This window comes from Scardinius erythrophthalmus (genome assembly GCF_964197995.2).
Source record: "Scardinius erythrophthalmus genome assembly, chromosome: 15".
NCBI classification, from domain to species: Eukaryota; Metazoa; Chordata; class Actinopteri; order Cypriniformes; family Leuciscidae; genus Scardinius; species Scardinius erythrophthalmus.
Window position 1 is genome coordinate 33,898,370 of NC_138235.1, and position 7,152 is coordinate 33,905,521.

The following is a 7,152-nucleotide window of genomic DNA, read 5'->3' on the forward strand; positions in this document are numbered from 1 at the left end:
TGAGGATTCCGGAATGTGCAGCCAAGTTGAAGGATTGTTAGGAGATTATTAAGCAAAGTGACATGCAGAAAACGTGAATCCAGTGATGGAACGGTTGAAGAGTTTCACATGCAGCAGATCTTTGGCACCCAGTCAGCCATGAGCGTTTCAGCATCAATGCTGCTGTAACATTGCATCCGAGTTAATCAAGTAACATTAAATCCAAAGAGAATATGAAAGTTGCAGTTTGAAATATGCAGTTGAAACATACACAGTCCTGCCTCCCTGAGATCCAGCCATAATCTCCGATTATGAGAACTCCGCCGGTAGAAGGGCTTCCGATCTGACATTCAGGTGGCTCTGTTTTTGCTGGACAGGTGGGTAAATCCAGTTTTTTTTTTTGAAATGGTTCATGACTGTTTCAGGAAGCACGGAAGCGAGGGGGAGGGGACGGGATGAGGAGGAGGGAGGGTCGAGCTAGCCTCCATTTTGTTTGACAATACTTTGAACGTCAACAAGAAGTGACGTCACCCAACATCGCTTAGAGCACCTTTAAGATGCGTTTTGGTCGATCGGATCACAAGTGGACGACGCTAAATACAGGTGTAAATGGGGTCTAAACCGTTTTGAGCTTGTCCACTTTCAATCACTTCAATAAGTGGTCGAAAATGCATTTGACCGGATTGCTTTCGTAGTGTAAACCCTCATGTGTTCGAACAACCACTCTCCGCCTGCTGACCTAATGTGCAAACATTATGGGAAGCGCGCTAGCCAGACGGGATTTAAACTTTGACGGCTGGAGACCCAAGTTTGGTTTGAAGACTAAAAACGTACCAAGCACAATGTTCTCTCACCATTCCTGATTTCTAACACACTAACAGCGTTCGGCGTGATCTTGTGGCTGTCAGAGCAGAAATGAAAGCTGATGCTCTCTGTATGTTTTTCTGTCATGTACGATTGTGTTCATATGTAAATTGCGTGAGCTTATTTTGTCCATTAGATCGAAAGATCTGAAAAAACATACATTTACCCACCCATAGACCCTTCCCTCGAAGACATCAGGACAGAAGTGGTTTAAAGTGGACAAAAGAGACGGATTAAAACACCAGGTGTAAACTGGAGTGTGTCTCCCTCGTCTACTTGATCGACCAAAAAGTAACTTACAGTTTTTCTCCATTGGTTTGGCTCATTTCTTGAAACAGAAATGACATTCTCAAAACAACATGGACAAACCTCCAAACCACTTGGCAATTGTTCACAACAGAATTGAATTTCTCATTCATTTCATCAAATTGCAAATGTCTAAGTACATGTCTTAATGTCTCAGTACATCTTTGCAAATGATTAAGTACAGGTAGCCTACATTTAGCACAATTTCCAAGTGAATAGATCTTGTTGATCTAAACTGATTGTTGATTCTCAGTCTAATGGTTGTTCGCTCCAAAACGTGTCAGCATCATTTCATTGTATAAGTCATCACATGCACAATAGTCTGTTCAATTGTCAAAACTAGTCAAGAACATAATACCATGAATACCATACATGTGTGTGTGTGTGTGTATATATATATATTGCAATCATTTTTAAATGAATGGCAGCGTAGGCCAAATAACACAAGTGTAGGGTGATCATTGCCACGGCCAAAGCTTTGTCCAGAAAACACGATTGAATGTTGAATGAGGAAATCTAAAGGTCAGTATTAAGGCTGTTCACACCAAGGATGATTACTATAACGAATAAAGATAAAGATATAGTTCTAAAAATCATTCTAAATATAAAAGAATAGCAGAGCTCACATGACAACTTTAACGGCAAAGGAAACGATATTGTTGGAATCATACTATTTTTTTCTAGCTGTCGAACGATAAAAACATTGACAGCCAATCAGAATCCATCATGCTTTTAAAATCTCGAGCATTTAAAGCGACAGACGACAAAACTGCAGAGTCTGCTGGTGTGGACGCTAATATAGTTATCGTTCTTGGTATGAGCAGACCTTTAGAGCTCTGTCTCCTCTTGAATAATCATATCATTATTCTAATCATATGTATCACAATCTCATCAGTATTTTGTCATGTATGATATTACAAAAGTTCAAAACACACTGGGAATGCCATTATAATGCCATTGATATTGGGCTATAACATTTTTGTTCTTGTTTATTACTTGTTTTAATTTAATTTATTATCATTACTTTTTTAATCCAGACAAGGTTCCAATAGTAAACTAAACAATTTAATAAAGACTGCTAATGTGTTTCAGGAAACCACTTTGATTGTGTGTTTGATTACAAGTATTGAATGTTTACTTTTTAACACATTTTCTTCCTAGTAATTAGCATTATTTAAAAACACACTAAAATAATTTTACAGTGATGTGATAATTGAGCGCATATGATTGACATGATTATTAGTGACCGTGAAGCGAGTGGTTGGGAAAGGGAATGTCAACAGGAATCTCTATGGTGTGTAAAACAAAACAAATCAGTTGTGTTGAGATTTGAATACTGTGTACTTGAAATCTGTGAAACATTTTATTACTAAAAAAACTATGCGCTGAACCTTAGTGTCGTTACTATGACAACCAATGTGGACGTGCCAAGTGACCGCAGGATGAACGTATATAAAAAAAAAAATCATGTAGCCTACACTGCAGTTCAAAAGTTTTGGGGTTAGTAAGATTTTTCTTTAGTACTTTCAATACTTTTAACTACTACTTTTATTTAACTTTTGAATGGTAGTGTGTAACTGTAGTTTTGAGTTCTTAAATACATTTGTTGAAATAAAAATATTTTTATATTGATCAGTTATATCTCCAACAAATCTGTCTCTTTACTCAAAAACACACAAAATAAAACTTGATTTCAACATTTACTCTACCAAACAGTCCCATGCAAAGCATGCTGTCAAACTAGAAATTCACTGTCCAGTTTCAGATGTCAACAAAAATGGATTAAGTTAAGTCCCATATTAAAATGTATGTGAACTGGGGCCATTTGCATAAACAGTCACTAAATTAAGACTGTGTCTTAAAAAGTGTCTGAACAACTAGCAATTAGTTAGGGCTAATCAGTGTTACATTTTTTCAGATTCAAATTAGATGAAAAGTTCTTAAAAAGAAATCAAATAGATGACTAACTTGTAAGCAGTTTATGCAACCGGCCAAAGAACGTAATGAAATTAAGTTGTGACTAAATGTTTAAGAATTGTTACTTTAGTTCAATTTAATTAAGCAACAAAAATTACCACATTAACATTAAACACTAACAAGTCATTTCATCTTTCTAAAAAAAAAAGACACAAAATTATTAATTTCAACATTTTCTCTCTCAATCCAGTACCCAAAGCATGCTGGGAATTAGAAATCCCCAGCCCATTTCAGTTAATGCAGCTAAAATGATTAATGTTGTCCCAAAACAAATGGACTTAATAAACTTCAATTGCATAAATGTAAGTAGATTGAACACAAGCAAATTTAGTTGTAATAGAATGTCCAACAATAAATGTGCATTTACAAAGTACCAAGTTGATACAACGAGGGTTTGAGGGTTTTGCTTTATCAATCACTAGATTTGCAAAACCATCATGCCATTATGAAATTAATGTCTATGCTAGTGTAGTATATTATATCTAACACAATCTCACCCCTAAATGCCACATAGAGGCAGTATGAAATGTGACATCACTTTAAACTCTCAGTCAAACTGCTCTTCTTGTCTAAGTGGGAGATTTTTGACTAGAATCTTCTGCAGTATGGACCAAAATAACTTATGACTAGTCAAAGTTCTGGCTATACAAAACTAAATATTCATTATTGCAACAAGTAAATTGGGTGAAAATATATATGGAATATATATATCACTTTTACACAACCAATATGATTTCTGCATGCATAGCAGCCTATCTAACAAGTCATTTACAAAAAGAAGTTTGAATCCTTAGCTTACTGTAATTAACTATAAGCTTTGGTGTACAGTATTTAAAAATACAGCCCTGACAACTAATATAACTACTACATATAAGAGCTGTCACTTGACCTGGCTTCAAGTGGAACTGAGAAACTCCTACTTCCGAGTTGGGAATTCATTATTTCGACACGTTAAACGATCAAGTTGGAAAATAGGACACAGGTTAAACAAAGCGCAACGGACAAACAAAAACAACCTGTGGACATACGATTTCACTCCTGGACATTCTGCTCCACTTCTGGGTCGACCTGCAAAGAAGCTGATGTGACTTACCTCAGATCCACCCGTTACACAGACCGTTTCATACCACTGCTGGTTCAACGGGTCAACCTGGTTTAGGAGAAAATCAAATGTACATATTTACCGCTTAAAAAATACTGCATGCATCGAATCCAATATTCTGTCTTTAAGGCATTTTTTGATGAAAGATATCTGTATTTTTTATTTTTTTATGTGATCAGAACACTACAGTATAAATAATGATTTTGTAGCACTCATGTAAAAATGATGTGTGCTGTGGGTATTGCATGTTTGGTATTTGATGTTTTTGAGTCTCAAAGATTGCAAGCTATGCTTCCTAAGGTCCTAAAAACTTCAACACAGCTCTTTGAAATCAGTAAATATGGCCTTATGCTAAATATGCAGGAATATTGTTCTTGTTGTGACTGGCCTACAATAGTATAACATAATATGATTATATAATATGCTGTCATCTACTAGCTTTGGAGGAATTCCAGACAGCCAAATCGGTGTGTGATCACAATTTTTATTTTCCCAGATTCTGGTGAAACATTGTTTGGTATCTTTTGAACTGTCTTAAAAAACAAATATGTTTGTGTTTAAGGCAGTATTTCTATAAAACGGTATGTTTCTTTCATATCTTTCATAAATATGCCCTCGTTCAAATGCTGCTGTTCTGACATTTCAAATTTATATTCATTTATTTTCAAGCATGGATAGTTTAGGTGAGTGAGACAAACCAACTAACACAACAAAATATCACAAAGACATTGCTAATACTTACAGTTGTTTGTGTTGTTGAGTTCCTCTAAAATGATGTCACTTCCTGTAGGAGGATGTCAATAAAGAAATGGATTTTAATTTAAAGTTAGATACTACACAGCATTAACAGGATAGGAAGTTATTATGACAGGCAAATGTATTACAATATGGTTTATATCATATAAATAAATAAAAATTCCTGGAATATTTCTTAGGTTTTCTTTGTCAGAAGTGCAAAAATAGCATCTGAACCAAAGTAGTACAAAAATTATTTTAAATTATGTTCACTTAACTGTGATGAGAAAACTAATATAATATTCATCTTTGAAAATTGTGATAATACATATAAATTAAGAAAGAAATTTAAATTGTGGTGAAGTAAATGCAGCAGAGATTTTGTATTTTCTGTATCCAATAAGTTAGTTCAAGCATTAAAAATATTAAATATTAAACATGTCTACTCAAATCCAGCATGTCAAAATAAAAGTTACTTATTGTTTGTTATATTTTTTAGTACTTTATTATATAGTGAGTTCATGTACTGATTCCAAAGCAGAAAACCTTTTACAATTTATCCACAAATTTAAGTAGTTTTTACCAGTAAAAATTCAGTTTATTTATTTATTTATTTATTTTGCAATGCAGGTATTCCCAGCATGCACTGGGGCATGACAAAATGACTTCACAGTTTGCATTGTTACTTTTATTGATGTTATTGTCAAGTTTGGTAACTTGTTTTGCAACACATACAATTCTTTTTCTACTCAAAATGATTTTTTTTTGCCATTGGTTACAATTATCCTGTTCTGCCTTAAAGTTGAGACCATTGAACATTTTCTATTGTTTTTTTTATTTAAACGTTTATAGATTAAAAAAATATATATGTTAATACCTTTAAAAAAATAATAATAAAAAGTTTAATTGAAAAAAGTTAAAATTTTAGAAAAAAGGTGAACGTTTTACTTTAAACCTTTCAGTTTGTAGAATAACTTCACTGACTTTATTCAATATTATGTTGAAAAGATTTTACATAATATTACTTATACATTTGAAATTAACAAAATGCACGCAAAACTAACAGAAGAAATATTAAGTATAACACTATAGTAATTTTTATAGAAATAACTGGTTGCACATGTAAATGTCAATTTCTAAAATTACCAATGTTTAAGCTTTAGAGAAAACAGACTAAGGTAACATATAGCTGTCATTGTTAGAATAAGAATCAAATACTGGAAAAAAAGAGATAGTCTTAAATTGTAGCCCTAACAAAACTTTTACTGGTGTACCATGCGTTTACTGAAAACTCTACAAAACTTTATTTGCCAAAACGTCTCATAAAGATAAATGAAGGCCACATAAAAGGTATAAGCCCCTGCTTTTATTATATTCTGAACGTACACATGGCTTTTCAGTGCGACTCAGAGTTGCAATGTAAGCTGTTTCCAACACGCACACAAAAAAAACTTTATTTACCCTTTGAAAGCAATAGGCGAAATGTGGCGACCTTGTGCGCGTGACCTCAGAGAGCGAGAGGATTGCTAAACCACATGCTACAGATGTGCATTGCATCGGATTCTCTTTAATAACTGTACTCGTCACCTTTTGCACTGAAGAAAGGAAGGGAAAACAATATCTATTTGGAGGAAGCTTGCATTTATCTTTGAACGAGACTTTGCAACCACACCACACATCAAGTCACTTGAAAAGATGAAAAAAAAAAGGGTTTAGGAAGAAATGTAACCTGCAGTGCTGCTCAGTCGTCTAAGAAGCATTAGCTGTATGGTTTGTTTACCCGCGTGTGCACTTATGAATCCCAAGGGTGCCGCAGCCTGTGTCTAACTCACCCTGAGGGCCTGCGAGTATTTTTCACAACAAAATGAAATTTTATGGCATGCGAGATTAGCCGACACTAATGCAAGGTCAAAAATAATAGAATCAATAGGTAGGTCTGACCATGTTAACATTTACAGAAAATTACAGGCTGAAAAGCGCTGTCTAAAACAGAATGAAACGAGTCTCCGCTGAATTCATATTGATGCCTTTTCATTATTTCTCATAATTTGACTTTTTTGTGCACTGTGGCAGTCAGCGACCGGGGTTGATCACCCTTTGTGTGGCAACAAGAGTGTGTGCGTGCATGTGTCGGTGTGTGTGTGTGTGTGTCGGTGTGTGTGTGTGTGTGTGTGGGAAAGCAAGTGAGA

The 7,152-nt window shown here is 34.6% G+C and overlaps 1 protein-coding gene across 1 annotated transcript in view; it reads right to left on the reverse strand.

Moving 5' to 3' along the window:
- Positions 1 to 7,152, reverse strand: part of tshz2 (teashirt zinc finger homeobox 2) — a 131,620-nt gene that overhangs the window by 116,899 nt on the left and 7,569 nt on the right. The window contains exons 2-3 of the mRNA XM_081386767.1: positions 4,971 to 5,012; positions 4,220 to 4,276 (exon numbers count right to left, since the gene is read on the reverse strand). The gene's annotated coding sequence lies outside the window, so the exon portion shown is untranslated. The remainder of the gene's footprint in view (positions 1 to 4,219; positions 4,277 to 4,970; positions 5,013 to 7,152) is intronic.